The sequence below is a fragment of the Myxocyprinus asiaticus genome, chromosome 12, assembly GCF_019703515.2.
Source record: "Myxocyprinus asiaticus isolate MX2 ecotype Aquarium Trade chromosome 12, UBuf_Myxa_2, whole genome shotgun sequence".
NCBI classification, from domain to species: Eukaryota; Metazoa; Chordata; class Actinopteri; order Cypriniformes; family Catostomidae; genus Myxocyprinus; species Myxocyprinus asiaticus.
Genome location: NC_059355.1, coordinates 30,087,394 through 30,108,243, shown reverse-complemented (window position 1 = coordinate 30,108,243; position 20,850 = coordinate 30,087,394).

Genomic DNA, 20,850 nt, shown 5'->3' with positions numbered 1-20,850 from the left:
CAAATACGCTTTTTGTCCCACTGTTTACGTTCACTTTAGACCAAACCGACTGCGTTTACATTAATGCCTCAACAAGTCGGGCATTGGTGGAATTATAAAGTGTATTTGACAGTTTAGGCGCATACCCGCATTAGCGCACAACATTAGCTGCCTGTCAATCAAACAGCACGCAGCTACAGACGTCAGGAAATAAAAAGTCAATATTTTATATTTTATCTAGATCAACCAACCAGTGGTTGTCTTGCTATTGCGATTGATGTAATGAACACCCCTGGTCTAGACGTAGAACATAGGCTAAGTATAGAAAATTACTCAAAAGTTTATCATCGATATCGAGGACATCTCTATCTCTCTCTCTCTCTCTTTTCAGATAAACATCAAGATTGTTTTATCGCCCAGCCCTATTGATAACATTGCCTTAATTGCTCACATCAACCCAATAATCTCAATGATAGATAGCTAATTTACAGGGTACATTATAGACACACAGAATCTAGTAAGCAGAAATACTAAATTTACCTCGATATGTTTCTTAAAATTAGAGGCAGGATTAATGCTGATATTTGGCTTGAGCAAGCTAAACTCACATGACACAGTCAAGCAATTGGCCTTTTTCAATGCAAAAAGCCCTTTCAGGTGTGGCCGTGATGTTCAGGTGTAGAACTGTGCTTGAGGCATCCTACACCTCCAAAACAGTTGTCGCCTGATCTACAGCTGCCGTTCAAGTTTTTACGTGTGAGTTGATTTGACGGGAGTCATGAGACTCTCCCTAGCCAATCATGTTGACAGATAAAAATAAAATCAGGACAGGGAAGTAGTGAACACAGAGGGTGGGAAAATAGTGCACTAAAAGTACAGTTACAGCACTTAAAATGTACTCAAGTAAAAGTAAAAGTATAAAAATTTTAAACTACTTAAAAAAAGTACAATTCCTGTGAAAAACTACTTAATTACAGTAACATGAGTATTTGTAATTCGTTACTTTACACCCCTGACCAGGAGTGGCATAAAGTCACCCAAGAGCACTGTGAAAGACTGGTAGAGAGAATGCCAAGACACATGAAAGCTGTGATTGAAAATCAGTGTTATTCCACCAAATATTGATTTCTGAACTCTTCCTAAGTTAAAATATTAGTATTGTGTTGTTTAAAAATAAATATGAACTTGTTTTCTTTGCATTATTTGAGGTCTGAAAACACTGCATCTTTTTTGTTATTTTGACCAGTTGTCATTTTCTGCACATAAATGCTCTAAATGACAATATTTTTATTTGGAATTTGGGAGGAATGTTGTCAGTACTTTATAGAATAAAACAAAAATGTTCATTTTACTAAAACACATACCTATAAATTGTAAATCCAGAGAAACTGATAATTTTGCAGTGGTCTCTTCAATTTTTCCAGAGCTATATATATATATATATATATATATATATATATATATATATATATATATATATATATATATATCAGTTGTGCTCAAAAGTTTGCATACCCTTGGAGAATTGGTAATATATGTACCATTTAAAAAAAACAAAAACAAAACAAAACAAAAAAAAAACATGAGTGAGCAGGCAAAATACATATATTTTATTTCTTATGGGATTCATATTCAACTGTAGGTTATAACAGACAGGCACAATCATAAAACAAAACATGGCAACAAAGAAAAAAATGAAATGACCCCTGTTCAAATGTCTGCATACCCTTAGTTCTTAATACTGTGTATTGCCCCCTTTAGCATCAATGACAGCGTGCAGTCTTTTGTAATAGTTGTCTATGAGGCCCCAAATTCTTGCAGGTGGTATAGCTGCCCATTCGTCTTGGCAAAATGCCTCCAGGTCATGCAAAGTCTTTGGTCGTCTTGCATGAACCGCACGTTTGAGATCTCTCCAGAGTGGCTCGATAATATTAAGGTCAGGAGACTGTGATGGCCACTCCAGAATCTTCAACTTTTTCTGCTGTAACCACTGGAGGGTCAACTTGGCCTTGTGCTTAGGGTCATTGTCGTGCTGGAAAGTCCAAGAGAGTCTCATGCGCAGCTTTCGTGCAGAAGAATGCAAATTGTCTGCCAATATTTTCTGATAACATGCTGCATTCATCTTGCCATCAATTTTCACAAGATTCCCCGTGCCTTTAGAGCTCACACACCCCCAAAACATCAGTGTGCCACCACCATGCTTCACAGTGGGGATGGTATTCTTTTCACTATAGGCCTTGTTGACACCTCTCCAAACATACCGCTTATGGTTGTGACCATAAAGCTCTATTTTGGTCTTGTTACTCCAAATTACAGTGTGCCAGAAGCTGTGAGGCATGTCAAGGTGTTGTCGGGCATATTGTAACTGTGCTTTTTTGTGGCATTGTCACAGTAAAGGCTTCTTTCTGGCAACTCGACCATGCAGCTCATTTTTGTTCAAGTATTGTCGTATTGTGCTGCTTGAAACAACCACACCGTCTTTTTCCAGAGCAGCCAGTATTTCTCCTGTGGTTACCTGTGGGTTTTTCTTTGTATCCTGAACAATTCTTCTGGCAGTTGTGGCTGAAATCTTTCTTTCAGTCATATTTTCAAAATCAATGCCAAACTTTCACAATTTCTGCCAGGGTATGCAAACATTTGAGCACAACTGTATATATATTAAGGGGCTCTGCAAAGTTTACAATGTGGGTTAGTCATGTTTATTTGCTCAGAAAGGTTCACTTTAAAGCAATAATGAAAATATAAAATGAAAATTATTTCAATATTTAGTTCTTTCTTCCAAGGAACACAAAAGCTGAATTTTAAAAAGTCTTCACAGGATTTTTTTAGTTTGTCTAGCTTCAAAAAAATAATAATAATAAAAAAAAAGTCCATAAAAACCATTGTGAAAGTAATCGATATGAGTCTTCTGAAATGATACAACTATTTGCAATGAATACAAAATTGTAAGTCGCTTTTCACTCTCGAATCAAATCATATTAATAAAGTAAGTGGTTAAATAAAATATGAGGACCACATCAATAATATTAAAACCCAATGGTTCTCATTGCAACGTCATGTTCTTTTCGAGCTTAACAGACCAGAGTCACTTATTCACTGTCATAATGTTTAATACATTTTTTTTTCATCTTTTGTGTTCTAAGGAAGAAATAAAAGTTTTGAGTGACATTATGGTGAGCAAATAATGACAGATTTTCCTTTTTCCAAGTTTTTCATTAAAGTGCACCTGTGTGCAGGGAAAATCTTTTATAAACTGATGTCAAGTAATACCACAGTTTTCCTGCAAGGATTTTCTCTGTTTGTCTTTTTCTCTTTGATTTGAGACCAAATAAAACCAGATGAATATGTATATAGATGTTCCAGTGTTGTGTTCTCTTTGCAGAACTTTCTATTGTGTTGCATCTTAGCAAAGAGGAAAATATCCTTTTCAATGTTTTTACATAATAAACACTGCCCCTCAGTGGCCACAATTATAACAACAACTATTTGTTCTCTTTTGTTCCCCTCTGATGGAATTTCCTCCATAAACAAACTCTTAACCATAAACTATTTACAGCTGTTTTAAAGACAAACCATGCCATACTTGTAACATTTTAATTAAGCTGGAATATTAAATAAATACTGTTGATTTCTGGCTCAACTCAAGCATATTACTGTAAAATTACAGTAGCGTCATAGACCTACTCATCATCTCACAACCCAGTTATTAAATCATTCTGTCCATGCACCGACCCATGCCCTGCATCAAATACGCTCTGATACAGGAGGGAAAGAGCAGAATTTAATCTCATCCCAATATAAGATCATAAGAGTTGCTTGATTAAGACTTGATTCTGTGGGAGCACTCAATTTTACAGTCAGTGCACATGCAAATTTCCCTATTGCAAAGTGGTGGGAAACAGGTCTGCCCTGTTGGTGTGGTACAACACACTCATCATAGAAGAACGACACCAAGAGAAAGGGAGATAGAGAGACAAAGAGGGAGAGAGAGAAAATTAGATTATAATGAGTCAGCCATCCAGAACCACCACTGATGCCCTGGGGATGAGCCAGGGCATACACTCTACCAATAGTGTTTATTCTTTTATTTTCACAGGTTAATTGCTGTTTCCTTTAAAAAAAAAATCCCAATTTCAATCTCATAAGGTGATTTAATGCAGCATTATGGATCTGACTGACATGGGCAAAGGCATTCTGAAGGTAAATGTCATTTTAGTATTCATATACAGCTTTAAAAAACGTATCTGGCCTGTTGAGATTGAGTTTGTTCCACTTTAGTAATATTTTGAATCTGTTTACCTTCCTAAATACTGATTGTAAAATCATGTCTTGTAAAATCACCTAGACACTCTTCACTATTTTTCAGTTATGATTATAGCAAACACCTTATTGTTATGAAGGGCAGTAAGGGCTCTGCATATTTCCCTGAGGCTGAAAATATGAGAAAGAAAATTCTGATTTCTTCTTTTGGATAAATCTAGTCTTGAATATGGGGTTATGTTGTGTGATGCAGAAAATAACTATTTGATAAAGCCTAAGATTAATAGTATTTGTATTCATTGTACTGCCCTACACAGTCAAAATACAGTAACTACTGAAAAAAAAAAAAAAAATGGCTTCAATTATTTATTTATTTTTTGGTCCAGTCAAATGTAGATTCTACAATTCCACACTAAGCCTTTTCTGAATCTGAGCATAGCTGAGACACACCTGTCTGTCACAGGACAGATCATAGTCTAAATTGACCTGATTTTGGTCATAACTCACTTTTGACAAAATGTAGTTACTGCATTTTGTCATTCTTGGGCAGTATTGTTTTGTTTTGTGCACAAAGCACTCCACCACCTTGTGTTATGAGTGTTAAGGGCAGGTTTTGCCTAAATCATGGGAAGCAAATATCCCCACAACGATAGTAATAAATTTGAAGGGAAGAAGGGAAGGTCAGAAATGATAACAATAATTCAGCGAATATCTTCTGTTCCAGGTCTGTATGAGTAATTTATACTCATCACTGTGTTAACTTTCTCTGGACTGTTTCTCCTGGCTCCCTGGACCATGGATCCTGTCCCAAACAGCTTGTCTTAAGTCTGCCACTGCTCTGCATTAAGTATCAACGTGAGTCACACGTCAGCAATAAACCATTCGTCTTTATAACAAACTGTGTGTTGTGCTAGCTTTTGAAAGCATACATGTCCCATCTTTTCGTCTAGTAGAAGGCAGCACCTGTTCCAGGAAGACACATGGCATGAGAGGCGCTGAATCAGCGTGCAGGTCTGACAGAAACATGGTGCTCTGTCTCATCCAAAAAGATGTCCCTCAAGACCACAGCGGCTAGACAACAACAACAACAACAACAACAACACAAAGTGGGACACTCATCTCTCATAAGCCATGGCACAGTCATGAGATAATAAAGCTGTTGAGAGATAAAGAGTGTGAAGAGGACAGAGAGGGGAGAAAGTGAGCACATAAAAACGAGACCAGTTGAGAAGTGGGGGTACAAGAGAAAGTAATTATTACAAAAAAGTGTGATAGCGTGGAAACAACAAAGGATGGGGAGGCATGGTGCGAAACGGAGCCGCGGTGCCCCTTCAAGGTCAACTCCTCCGGTACGTGACGTGAGAAAAATGAGCCAGCGGAATGACAGCGCAGTCCCTGCTCACAACAGGGCCTGTTGGCTTCGCTGTTGGCATATTTTGTCTTGACGAGTTTCATTTATTAAGTGGAGGGCTTTCGTATGCAGTGCGCTTGCCGGCAGTCACCTTTCGAGCATCCCAATTAACTTCTCTCTAATTGATGTTGGATGTATTAAAGTTAATGAGGCAGCAGTCCATCTGTTGCATTAGAAAGCAGAGAGGGTTTTGTCATTGACAGGGCAAGCACAAGCATAATGCAGCAAGGACAGTGGTTTAGGGGGAATGGGCTTGATGGAGTGCAACAAAACAAAGAGCTGTTTGGCAAGCGGGATCCATAACAGAGCTTTGAGATTACCTCACATGAATTCATGATGATCCTTCAGTTTGTCTCTCATGCATTTTTACGAGTTTCATATATCAGCTATATGAGTCTATATAAGGGATTCACGGGGCCTGAACAGCTCAGTATGTCTAATAAATAATAAATTTAAATTTTACTGATATACACACTCTGTTCTGCTCTCGATTAAATTTTAATCGTGGTGACAGTGGCCACAGTGCTGGGGATGGCATTGTAGACCGTTCAAATCTATCTTTTTCTCCCACACTCTCTTTCTCTCTCATTTCTTTGCTGATGTGTCATCCCCCTGTGGCTTTACAAAGAGAAAAATTTCAGACCAACTCAATACTTGCAGGTAAATGAATGCTTCTGCTAATGGAAGAGAAAGAGGGGGGAACAGGAAAATGCAAAGGTGAGACAGGGGCAAATGTACTAGACACTGATGAACGTGTGTGGAAGATGGAGAAATAGCAAATGAGCTCTGTGAGCTGTATATATGGAGGGTACGGTATGTACTGTAGTCTTAAGCCCAAAGTATATTTCAGTCAGATGCTAATGCTAAGTGTCTGTGTACAGGGCGCGCAACGCAAATTTAGTCATCAGCAGACTGCTCAAGCACTGAACACGTGCGGCCCAATTTTTCTAAACGTGCATACTCTGAACGCCAGAATGCACATGTGCCTGGAATTATTTGCAGCAATTAGTGGGTCAACAAGGTGGCAACACTCACAAATGTAATAAAACTGAAGTAGATCTGCACACTGTTTTACTATTCTCTTTTATTAATTTAAAAACAACAGCTACGTTTTGATCAAAATGGTCTTCATCAGTGTATAGGGGTTAACGGGAAAGGAGGAGGCGAGAACCGGCTTGACAACATAAATAATAGTTTAATAATAAACTTAAACAAAAACACACAAACATAAACACATGCAGGGCAGCTGCCCATAGTTCTCTCTCTCTCTCGAACGGCCATCCCCGGTCGCCTTTATCCCTCGCTTGCCTCATCAGGCTGATTGGGGTCCGGGCGTGCGTCATTCCGGCCCGGCCCCACCCTCCTCCACGCCACACTCCTCCCTGCATTGCCTCAGGCCAGGCAGCCCCCAGCATGACGTACATCCCCCTCCGGGGGCGTGCCTTGTGCCCTGCCTGCCGGCGGGTCATCCCTGCCTTCTTCGACCTGGGAGGAGACAGGAGGGGAAAAACCAACAACACAAACAAAAACAAAAAAGAGGCAGGAGAAAGGCAAACATGCAGCAACAGCAAGAGAGAGAGAGGAGAGAGATAAAAAAGAAACTCACTCTCACTTGGTCAAAGGCGTGCTTGAGGGTTTCGTCTTGCGACTGCTCCAAAGGGAAATCCCCTTCGGGAAATCCCCAGAGGATGGGAGGGGCTGCAGCCTCTCCCCCCTCATGTCATCCTGACATGGAGCAGACGAAGACGGCCCTGGCTCCGCCTCCCCTGCCACAGCATCGCACATCTCACATCTCATTGGTTTAGTGCAGGACCCATCCGTGCATATTCCCTTTAAAACATTTTGGGGGCATGGGGCTGTGGTTGTCCGGGGAGGCAGCCGGGGTTCTCTCCTGGCTGAGAAGGCATGGGATCGCATGCCGGTCCTCTGCTTGAGCCCGAAGGATCTCGAAGAACCTGCGATTTTGATCTGGCCGGAGCTCAAGCTGGGATTGTTGGTGGGACTGGTGTAAGCCAGCGAGGATTTGAGGATTTCTGCCAACTGGGAGGACTCCATAGGGCGTACTTCAAGATTCCAAGTTTCGGCCCCAGTGTAAAGGGGTTATCGGGAAAGGAGGAGGCGATAACCGACTTGACAACATAAATAATAGTTTAATAATAAACTTAAACAAAAACACACAAACATAAACACATGCAGGGCAGCTGCCCATAGTTCTCTCTCTTGAACGGCCATCCCCGGTCGCCTTTATCCCTCGCTCGCCTCATCAGGCTGATTGGGGTCCGGGCGTGCGTCATTCCAGCCTGGCCCCGCCCTCCTCCGCACCACAATCAGTCTTACAATTGAGCCATTGCTTTTGCAAAGAAGTGCTATAAGAAGATGTAATTTCCGCTAAACATCAGGAGACGAGGGTGGAAACTACAACAGTGGATGTGTACATCACAAGCACATGTGTAAGTACGTCAGGAGATGCAGTACCTGCATTTGTATAACTTGATTCTGAAGGAATATAAAGACATCTTTATGGGTCCAAACCAAAGGTGGATAGTAACACTCTACATTTACTCTGTTACATTCACTTGAGCAACTTTAATAAATAAATAAATAAAATCACTTACAGAGTAGGTTTAAAAGTGGGTACTTTTTACTCTCACTCAAGTCAATTTCTAATGAAAAAAAAGTACATTTACTTTGTTACAATGGGCGCCGTTCCTGTCGTTACATTACTGTGTTTCATTTTAATTAATGCGTCATTTATTGAGAGATTATTGTACGGGACTTTTACAACAGCGGAGGTTCACACAGCTGCGCACGCTGTCACAGACTGTCACTCAAGCCAAGTCTGTCACTGCTGCAGCATCATGCTCTTCAAAAAAAGTGAAACAATTTCTTCGCTCCGCCCAGTGAAGAAAGAATCGTTTCGTCATGCAATGCCTTAATTTAACTCCAAGACAAGCTGATATTTCAAGATTAAAATTTAAGCTCCAACTTAAGGCAGCACTCTGAGGTAAGTTGTGGCTCTAATGTTAACGCAGGCTTTTCTGTGACATGGTGATGGTCATTTTCAGGGTGATTCTGTAAATATGGCCTCTTGTGAGTTTTTAAGTGTATATTTTTAAATCAGTGCAGAAATATATCAGTGTGCTTTGTCCTGCATGTCATGAGCAGTATTTATGCATTTACCCTGCACCCTTGTGGGGATACTGGAAACTATCACAGCTACTTTGTGCTGATTAGTGCAGGGAAACATCCTTAACATGTGGATTAAACTGCATACTTTATAAATCCATGTAAACATACAGGTTACAGACAGTATTTCTGCGCGTGCACAGTGAGGCGCTTGCATGAGAGATGTGCGGTGATCGTATGGCGAAGAGAGCGTTCCGTAACTGGGGTTGGTGCCCTACGCAGGCTGCTTACTCTGCATTTAGGGAGCGGCGGTACTGCTGTACAGAACTAATGATCTAAACTCTTTCGACACTGAAAACTGTAACTACACTGAAATAAGAATCCACACAGGACTTTAAAAGCTATGAAATAGTGAAAGTAGGCATTAATAAAGCATGATCTTTCTTTGGTTTATATTTCAGAATTCTATACAATGTCCCCGTGGGACACTGTTCATGTTTTCCCTGTAATGTGAAAGTGATCTGTTTCTCATCCACACCTATCACATTGCTTCTGAAGATATTGATTTAACCACTGGAGTCTTATGGATTACTTTTATGCTGATTTAATTGATTTTTTTTTTTTTTAGCTTTAAAATTTTGGCACCTATTCACTTGCATTGTATGGACCAAAAAGAGCTGAGCAATTCTTCTAAAAATCTTCATTTGAGTTCAGCAGATGAAAGAAAGTTATACACATCTGGGGTGGCATAAGGGTAAGTAAATTATGTGAAAATTTTCATTTTGGGGTGAACTATCCCTAAGGGCTCTTGTCAGATATGGATGAATTTGTCAGTAAGAAGAGAGGTTTGGAAAACTTTCTGTTAATTTGGTGATTCACATTCTTCTTTGCATATCACCCCCTGCTGGGCAGGGAGAAGAATGTCTAGCAAAAAAATGACAAATATTGATCTGTTTCTCACCCACACCTGTCATATCACTTCTGAAGATATGTATTTAACTACTGGAGTCAAATGGATTACTTTTATGATTCCTTTTATTTGCTTTTTGGAGCATCAACATTTTGGCACCCATTCATTTGCATTGTACTGACCTAAAGAGTTGAAATATTCTTCCAAAAATCATAATTTGTGTTCTGCAGAAGAAAGGAAGTCATACACATCTGGGATGGCATGAGATGTGAGTGAATGATGAGAGAATTTTTTATTTTTGGGTGAACTATACATTTAAAGTGATAGCTTAATCATAATTTAATATTCTGCAATCATTTCCCTACCCTCATGTGGTTCCAAACCCGTGTGACCTTCTGTATTCTGTGGAACCCAAAAGATGTTAGACAGAATGTTAGGGACTGACAGTCTCAGTATCCATTCACTTTCAAAATATGGAGAAAAAAAAAAACATTCACTGAAAGTAAATTGTGACTCAGGCAAACATTCTAAAATCTCCTTATTGTGTTGCATGGAAGAAAGAAAGTCATACGGATTTGGAACAACATGATGGTGAATGATGACAGAATTTCCGTTAATAATAATAATATTAATAATTCTGTAATACATGTTAAATGTGTGTAGGTCTTTACTGGTTGTTTAGATCAGTGTTACTATCAGAAATAATTACTAATTATTTCTGTAGTTATTAATTAATATTTAAATTAATCAATTGAATCTAACTCATTAAAAACCTCATATGGGGCTCCAGTATATGTAGTGTGCTACGTTTAGGAGCAAGTTTGGTTATTAGCAATAATTAATAATTATCAAAGATAATTATTAATTATTAAAATCAATAGAACATTGATGAGAATCAATGTTAGCTTTTTAAAATCCTTTAAATCAACAATTATCAAAGATAATCGTTAATTGTTAACATCGATGAAACATTAATTAAAATTAACACTAGCTTATTGATCATTCAAATTCAATCATCAAAGATAATTATCAATTATCAAAAATCAATAGAATATTAATAAGGATTAACATTGATGGGGCACCACCCTGAAATCAGGGACTAATAACCAAATAGTAAAACAGTCTCAATATTAGATTGTTTTCTTAGGAAAATCGACATCCGAAGAATATCGATTTTCGGGAAAAAACAATGAATGAAGGTTTGAATCCGAGCACTGACATCCCGTCAGCATGACACAGGCGTATGCAAAACAAACCAAAACACTTCTCTTTGTAATATAAACAAAGTTTATTTATGCAGTAATATCAATTAATAATTAATACAATGCAGTCAATAAACTTCCGACTTACAACTACAAACTAAACAGTGATATGATTAGATATGGAAATAAAATAATCCTATAACACATAAGGTGTGTGTGTGACAGTGTGTGTGTGTGTGTCAGTGTGGTTAGTACGAGAGAGAGAGAGAGAGAGAGAGAGAGAGAGAGAGAGAGAGAGAGAGAGAGAGAGAGAAGTGACAGCCCTAAAGCTGATTTCGCCATAGTGGGAGAGAAAGCAGCTCTCAGTTTATCACTCAGAGACGCGGTTTTATGAGCGGGGCTCGTAAAAGTCCCGCGTTATTTGACTCTTTAATGGATGAACTCAATTGCACAACAATTCAATTTGGTTGGACTACAATACAGCAAAACAAATTTGTGATAATTAATACCCTGAGTATTAATAATGAGCGGACATGGCGGTCCGTAAACTGTACAAGCAAAAACCTTGAAACACAAGAATAACACACTATAACATTCTATCTCTGCCCAGACGTAAACCTCTTACTTGAATCGCATGAGGACACAGGTAGAATGTGTTTTCCTCCGTCCTTTAACTCTGACCCGGTTCCTTGAGGCTCGTGTGATGACGGGAGGCCATTTCCTCGCTCTGTCGGCAGGCACGGCTGTTGATTCTCGGTGGGCTGGCGGAGAACTCAGAAATGTCAACTTGATTGAAGTTGGAAGAGAAATGTTTAATCTCTTCTGTAGGCAAACGGATGAAGATGCGAATTGCTCGGCGGTCTCCTTTGGATCCGTTAGAGTGTTCGGTTGAACACAGAGTAATCTCAACTCGTCCAGCGAGATGGAGATTGTATGGCCACAGTTTCAAGTCGGACGTTACTTCCTTGTGCCACGAGGTTGCACCTGAGAGCAGCGAAGAGCTGTGTCCACACGCTGCAAACAAAGTTGCTGGAAGCAACTCACGAAACATTTCAGAGGTATTTCAACTCCTGATGATGTCATGTTTGAGGGACGTTCTGTTGTGTGCCTCATCCAATAGGAGTTGAGAGTTCGATCCTTTAGTGAGCAAGGCTTCATGGATTTGTAGTCTGTTTTGGACTCCCTTTGTTTGATTTTGGCGCGATTTTTATCAGTAAGATTTACGACTTGGAAGGTGGGGGCTTGAGTTAGGTTTTTACGACTGTTAGGCCTGCCTTTGTCTTCTATCTGAATACATGAGGCCCAACATGTGTATTATGTAATGGAATATAGGGGAATTAACATCCATTATGTCATTTGTGAAAGTAACGAGTTACTCACTACTTGAGTAGACTTTAAATTGGATACTTTCTAAATCTTAAGTAATTATTTATGTTAGTAGTTTTACTTCTACTTGAGTAATTATTTTTTAAAGTAATTGTACTTTTACAATTTTACAATTAACCAGTTTTTGGCTACTCTTCCCACCTCTGGTCCAATCTCCTGAAGATAAATAATCCAGTATTTTATAGCAGTCGTAGCACACATGCCCAACTGCCTGTGTATGCACGCACAGTCAAATGAAGTATACTTTGACAGGCTAGTGTTCGACTGTACACAGACACTGCGTTCGCATCAACACCTAAGTATACTTTGGGCTTTAGTTTGTATATGTAGTGTACCATTGGGAGTCTTTCTCTTTGGATCTTTCCTGATCCCACTTCTCAGGACTTGTATGTAACCGGGTGAAAAATGGCATGATACTAATATGTATAACTGATTAAGCCCCATATTAACAATAGTAAGACACTGTAAGCACAGATGTCTTTCTCACCCAGTTATATAATGTGGCGCTGGCACTTTAAGAGACATGAGTGTGTGTTACCAGCACACTCAGAAGAGTCGGCAGAGTTTAGGCGAGAGCAGCGTGATTCACAACGCGTTTCACACCGCGTTTCTCACAGTGCTCATGTGGTAAGAAATTACAATGTGTAAAACTAATAAAACATCAAAATGGTGAAAAATATCAAATGATAGTGATATATTAACTCTTTCTCAGTGTGCTGGTTTCACTGATTGATGCTGATTTGTAATGAGCACATCATGTGAGAGACATTTTTCCTCGTGTTGAGGCAAATTTCACCTATATTCGTCAAAGAGTGTGAATGTTGATTTATTGTTGATAAGTAATATTGAAACCATTTTGTGCACAATTGCATGTGAATGTCCAGTGTTAAATTGTGTTTTTCTTGTTAAATCCAGAGGGGAGATAAAAGCACTTTATTAGCCCTTTTCCACTGAAATTGCGATGGTTCTCGTGCTCAGCCTGTGCTCCGCTGGTTTACGGCCGCACTTTTCCACTGACCTGAGAGCCGAATGGTGACATAACGGGTTACTGTCTATGACGTGGTAGTTTCACGTGACTACCACAAACATAAACAAACATACCGCAACACTATGTGTTTGTATACAGCTTTTAGTCTTGTTTTTGAGGACATATTTAAACATATGGATTAATGCAATCCATCGTTATTGCATTGCTCAACAAGATTGTCAGAGATGACATCTATGCTAAAGACGACAGGTAATGTAATTACATTATATTGTATGAACTATGGCTTAACTTGCTAAGTTCTGTAAACTGTTACAGTGGAATCCAGTGGCGGCCCATGCATTTTAAGTCTTGGCCTTCAGTGTGATTCATGCCATTAAGAAAACACTGTTTCACAATTAATAAGACACCCTATGCCTATGGACATCATACATTACATCGCAGCCAAATAATAATACCAATTTACATTTTTAAAACACGTCCATGCACGAAAGACTAAACCAAGAAGGTCTAATACCAGGAAAAAGCTATCGAATAATATTTGCAATCTAAATGTTGCTTGCAATAATTTTTGCTTCGTAAGGGTACGCGATTACTTTTCAAAGCTTAAACTGACACTGAATGCTCAAACAGCCTAATTTACACCTAGAAGACTCCTGATGTTGCAATAACAATACAAAAAGCACTTACCAATTTACTTGAAGTGAAAATCAGCCCTCCTTTCCTGTTTACATCTCAAGTTTTTAAATCCATAAGGATCTCTTTCTCAATGGCGATAGCGGCAGTGATGACAGCCGACTTGTCAGCTAGATCTCACGCTCTTCGCTTTCAAATTACGTATATCACTTAAAGTGTGATTGCATCACTCAGTGCCAGCTAGAAGTCCTCAATTGGGACATATCCTAAAGACCACACCCACCAAGAACAAATACATCAATCTGATTGGCTGATGAATCTGACAGTATTCACTTGAACTGTTGAGGGATCCTGTAGAAATTCTGAAGGCTTTACGGGGTGGAGCTCAGACTCGGCTTTGGGCATGCGATTTGTGAACCAGTTGTCACGCTTCGCTTGTAAGGATCAAGGAATAAATTCTGATTGGATAAACTATTCGTTGTTTGCTATTCATTTTTAGATGAATTAGGAGAGGAAAGCATTTAGGCAAAAAAGTGAATGAGAATAAAAGGATGAAAAATATATTTATTAGACAGGTTAGGCCAGCTGAGAAGGCTTTACTGTCCCTGAGTATTTGCCACTGGTGGAATCATAATATTTTTATTTTTGTTTTGGATTGGAATGCCCAATTCCCAATGTGCTTTTTCTAAAGTCCTCGTGGTCGCGTAGTGATTCGCCTCCGTCCGGGTGGCAGAGGACGAATCCCAGTTGCCTCCACGTCTGAGACTGTCAACCCGCGCATCTTATCACATGGCTTGTTGAGCGCATTGCCACGGAGACATAGCGCGTGTGGAGGCTTCACGCCATCCACCGCGGCAACCACGCACAACTCACCACGCGCCCCACCGAGAGTGAACCACATTATAGTGATCACGAGGAGGTAATCCCATGTGACTCTACCCTCCCTAGCAACCGGGCCAATTAGCGAACTCCAGGGGTGGTACCAGCGTCTTTTACCACTGAGATCCGCCACTGGTGGAATCATAATTGACTTTGGTGTAGCAGATGGTTGTATTTGGATTTTTCCCATAGCATAAAATATTATTGATTGAGAATCCCACCGTTTTACTTAACAGATAGCCGCAATCTTCCAAACTTTATGAGTAGCTGGTCAAAAATCCCCTTACATAACAAAACAATGCATACAATAAGATGACAACAGTGTAAGAAAAGCTAACAAAGTTAGCAAATATAACAACTTACTGAGATCAGCTGCAGAGGACACCAGCGATTCACTGTTTATCATGAACTGGCTGAATTCAGTGCCCTGGTTTGTTAGCAGGCTGGCCGGTGTCCAAGTCCAAAACATTGTTGCACTGTACACCGTTTCTTTTGCTTTTGTCCTTCTTATGGTTCCTGTACTCCCTTAAGTGTTTTTGAATTTGTCTGTAAATACCATATCGCAAGTAGAGCACTCATTTCGTCGTGTTACTTGAACACTTTTGATGTCTGATAATTTTGTGGTTTTTTTTTTATTGTTGTTATAGATCAAAGAAGTACTCCTTGCTGCAGACGGTAGCTACTGTTGTTGTTTGGGAAAACTTTACCATGGTGATGAAACATTATCCTGCCTTCCATCCCCTGATGTAATCGGTTCCTACGTAAAGACCAGGAAGCTTTTGGGGCCGGTGTGTAACAAGGTTTTCGGCCCGAGAACGGCCTTTTCTGTGGTGGAAATGTGTGGAACAGTTCAATAATTCGCACCGGCCCAGGATCCCATGTAGGTGGAAAAGGGCTATATGAGCCCTCTATGTGAACTCCAGAACGTGTGTGACACAACAGAGTGAGTTTTATTCACTTTCTCATTTTTAGGAGTGTTTATGTTCTTATACAAGTGTATTCAATGAAACTGGTGAAAGGTCATTTAATTTCATGTGTGCTTTATACCACAAGATATTGTACTTTAAGGTGGTTGTTGTGATGTGTATATGAATGAAGAAAGTTTATGAAACCTGTGTGGCTTTATGTATGCATTTTTTTGTGTTTTTTTTTTTTACATTTTCAGGGGTTATACAGGCCACTACCATTGTTTATGTGTTTATTTTTTTGGGTTTAGATTTGGGTTCCCCAATTCATGCACAATTCATTCATTGTCAGTTTGAGCATTGAGGATCCATCTCATGGAAGGGAAAACAGACCAATTGTGTAATTTAGTTTTATTCTACCAAGTGCTGTTGTTTACACCAAGCTTCAATGTTTTTCTGATAAAAACAACTCAAGAGTTTTAAGTTGGAAAAAGTTTATTTTCAGTCATAATCCTTTTTTTTTATTTTTTTTTTTTTTTTACTCCCAAAAAGATTTTCTGATCTTTATATTTATTTATTTATTTTATGTTCTATCTATGCTAAAAGGGCCAGCATAGTCACCAGCTTATGGTATGTTTTGGATGCCGATCTTATTAGCATCAGATACTAATGTACTGGGAACCCCATCAGGCTTCTCAACTAGCTTAACAAGCTTCACATGAAGACTAGCTAAGTTTTGCTGGTGGACAGCATGGTTATACTGGTCCACCAACTAGACCAGCACCAAACCAGCATTAACCAGCTTAAACCAGTAAAGACCAGCTTGAATTGTTTAAGCTTTTTGTTTTTGTTTTTGTTTTTCAGCAGGGTGCTGTTAAGCAAGACAGAAAATCTCAAGAACCATGTTAAAAAATCGCTGGTGTACCCTTGTGTAGTTTAACTCTATTCTATGAGCAGCAGGTCATAAGGATAGCTTACAATATCATGGGAGATGATACACATCCTTTACATTCTCAATTTGAGCTGTTGCCCCTTGGGTGGAGATTACGTAGTATAAGGTGTTCTTCAAACCATTTTAGCTTTTGTGCCTGAGGCTATCCGCCTATGCAATAGAAAAAAAACATATTTATTTTTAAAACTTTATTATACTTTTGCATTTTTTTTTCGACATTTTTCTCTCATTTGTTTATTGTCATTGTTTTTTTATTTGTCTGTACTTTTAACATTCTGTTTTCTTGTATTCTTCTTCTGTGTTGCACATCTTTAGCCCTACTTTTAATTGCCCTGTGGGAATAAATAAAGTTGTAAACTAATCTAAACTAAACTACATCTCTAACATTTAAGGCAAAGTGGAGTTGTCACATCCAGTTCCTCTGCTTTTATTGTGTGTAAGTGTCTCTGAACTGCACAATTATGTAACCGTTCATAGCTTTCCAGCTTTTCAGTCCATGACTGATTGCCACATGGGTTGAGTTTACCAACCCACTCTGTTCTCCACACCCTTAGAAAACGTGTTCTTCAGAAACAAAGAGCTAAAAATTCAGGCGAAGAGAACAACAGAAGAAGGAGCTCCAAGGATTCAGAGGTTGATTGAATTTTAAGATTGAGTATTTCCTTTCTTTTCCCCTTTGAACTTGCCAAACAATTTACAATCACGCAACACATTAACCTTTAGTAGGCTACAGCAAGCCATTACTCCTAATGCCTTAAGAGGACACTTATAGTGCATGCCTGATAAAGCTAAAAAAGGAGAAATGTGTTGAAGGGAAGAAACAACAAAGAGAGAGAGAGGAGTGAAAAGAGCGAGATTACAGAGGGAGAGGAGAAAGGGTGGTCCAGCATCTAATGCGTGGCTGGCATCTTTAACCTGCCCATATGCATGAAATACGGCCAGGCAGATGTCGCTCTGCTTCAGTGCTCCCAATGCTTAACATTTCTGCAGGTGAAAGGGGAGGCGCCATTAAGGGGAGCTACGCTCCAGGGATGCTCATCTCCAGCTCTCCCAGAAGCCATTTATTGCATGAGAGCCCCCATCATGATCAATCCCCTGGAAAGAAGCGAGAGGCTCAATGCCACCAACAGTCTCAAAGCTAGACCTTTTTGTCCCCAAATACTTATCTTTTCTCTCTGAAAAACAATTTACAGGGGCTTGCAGTGCTGTTTGAGACCTTTAGTTGTGGTTATATTCCATGTACTAAACCTCTTAGGAGGGGAGAGGCCTCTAATGGATGGATTACATTTGGAGTCAATCTCTGTTACTGACACAGTGGAATTGGGGTCCATTTTTGTGTAAATATATGCTAGTATTGTGTGAAAACGTAAAAGCTGCAGTGTTCATTCAGCTCAACTGTTAGAGCCTGGTGCTAGCAATGCCAATGTCACGGTTCAGTTTCCAGGGAATGCATTCATTGATGTAAATATCTGCCTCAAATATACTGTAAGTCACTTTGGATAAGTGTGTCATGCGCTAAATGTAAAGTTCAAATCATTAGGCCATTTTTTTTCACTACATTCTGCGTAAACTGCGTAAGTGTGCAATTTCAGTGCCACTAGCATTTACAAATGAGATTGCAAAAATAGTCATTGTTTTTAAACAAGTTTTCTGAATACTGAACACATGTCCCATTGGTTGGGAAAACAGACCGTCCCATACCAAATTCACACAATGGATGACAGGATGTTCAAACAAACAGAGCAATGTTTTGAAACCACCACCAAGCCACAATGTTTACCTTTTTTTTTTATTTTTTTTTTTTGAGAAATTCAGCCAACCAATGGCTTAATTGTAGTTGTCTCTGCATAGTAAGTTGAGGAAGTATTTTGACTTGAAAACAATTACACACCACCTTTAAACTCAATTAATCAATTTAAACAGTTATTTTTTGTGCAAATAATACCATTTGTAATTCTCCTCCCTGTATAATAAAATCCACACACTCTCATAAACAATGTACAGAACAAAGGAATCAGACTTTGTTGCACAGCAATGCATCTATATCTCTCTCTCCCTCTCCATAAACTGTGTTAGGCACTCCTCCTTGTTCTGATTTATAGGCCATGTCGCCATTGGCATGATGGACCAGCTTGAATTAATATGCATTTGCTTATGGCTTCCCTTGATAAATTAATACTAGGGGAGACAATAGAGGTCACAGGGGAGTCTCTGTGTTTAGGCACAGTCACTGCTGCCTATGTTTGCTGCTCAGCACATTTTGTAATCCCTCACTATGATGAAAAGGAAAGTCTCACACGGGGACTTACAGGCTGTGTTTACAATGTGATTATACTGACTGCTGTCAGTGCGGGCTCTCTTGTGGTCTTAATAAAGTAATAGGAATGCCTGATTGGTCTTTTCCCCTATGACTATTCGTGTTTGTTTTGTCCAGATGGTAAATTGGCCAAAGGTTGCATGGAACTGCACTGTTTTCGATGTTAATGATGTAATAACTCACTTCTTTGATGTTAGCTTTTTTCTGATCTAAAAAAATGGTGCTGAGATTTGTATATTGAACCATTATGATGACTCTCATGGTAACATGCTTCCTCATTAGAGCAGAGCTGCTTGTTTTGCAAGATCGGACGTTGCATCATTGGCTAGCCCATGACAAGGGGTCCTGTCCTGGGAGGAGGTTTTTAACAATAGTATGTCCCTCTGTAGCGTCGGAGCAACAATGAGAAACCAACCATGCATCACCTGAGTTCCTGCCCTGGAGGGAACAGACAATACTTAATCTAGCCAACCTCATTAAGGCTGTCCATATTTTACTGGCTTTGCCGATGTAGCCAGTTCTCCTATCGCTTGCCTTAGTTATGATGAAAAAATAAAATAAAAAAATTCATCTAATATTTTTTTTTTTCTTTTCCCATTAAATGCACGAGTATAAGTGGAGGTTTTTAACTGCTTTAATTCTGAACGATGCCTGACAGGTGCTCTTCTTGGTGAGATTAAGGACTGAGTGGGTTAATGATGGGATTGGAGAGATTGTCATAACTCACAATAGGACCATTAAAGTGATATTACGTAGAGGACTGGTGCTGATATGTGTTTAACTCTGGCAAGGTGGCACCAGGCAATCTATCATTTTTTTTTCTTTCTTTATGTGGTTTTTCACCTGCAGGGTCCCAGTCTTAGATGTGCGAGGAATAATATGTCAAATAATACTGGCCATGAAGAAGGAAAGAAAGAAAGAAAGAAAGAAAGAAAGAAAGAAAGAAAGAAATTGGTATATAGGTAGATATAGAGAGCAAGGTAGAATACAAGTAAAGAGAAAGAGAGCAGGGGTTACCAATAAATAATCTATAGGACCTATAGAACTATATGACACAATAAGAGAGATTCAAGTTCTTCCCAATACAGTATCCCTTAGAGATAAAGATGAAGACGAAGGAGATACAGTAGCAATGAATGATGGTAAATGGATTGAATAATGTACTAGTAGTGCACTTATACGCTTCTATTGCTGCCTTGCAAAAAAAAAAAAAAAAAACATGGAGAAGGAGCATAAGCAGCATACTGGATATACCTAATAAAGAAGAGGTTGTTCCAGTACTCAAGAAAGCTGCAGGACACAACCTGATCTTCCAAAGCATTTGCTGTGGTGATTTTATTATCTCTTTGTTTTCTTTTTGTATGGAGAAAACTGGACAAAGAAATACATTCCCTCCACTGAGGGACCATCAATCATCTCCAAGTATCTAGAGATACTACAATGGTGAACCAATGAAGCCTTCGGAGCTGAGTTGAGCCTTAGCACTACAACACTGCCCTCTGTTGGCATAAATAGGTGCTTGAGTACAAAAGAACAAAGGAAAGCAAACGGAAAGCACACAAAGGAAAGTAAGGGATGTGTACTGTATGTAAGTATTTGACAGGTAATAAAAGTGACCTATCAGCCATGAAGGCAACTATCCTACTTTTCCTCTTGACCTTATGTCTCTGGACACTCTGACCTTGGATTGTTAGAGAACACTTTATTTTTCATAACTAAATCATACAAATCTTATACAATCATTTATTACATTTATGGATTGGTATCTTAAGTACCTTTCAAATTGCTTTAGGTAATCATTACCATTCAGAAACAGTGATTTTTTTTCTATGTAATCAATTCTATATGTCTGTGGGAGATACTGTATTTGACCCTATACTTAATGAAGTGACATCATGAAGG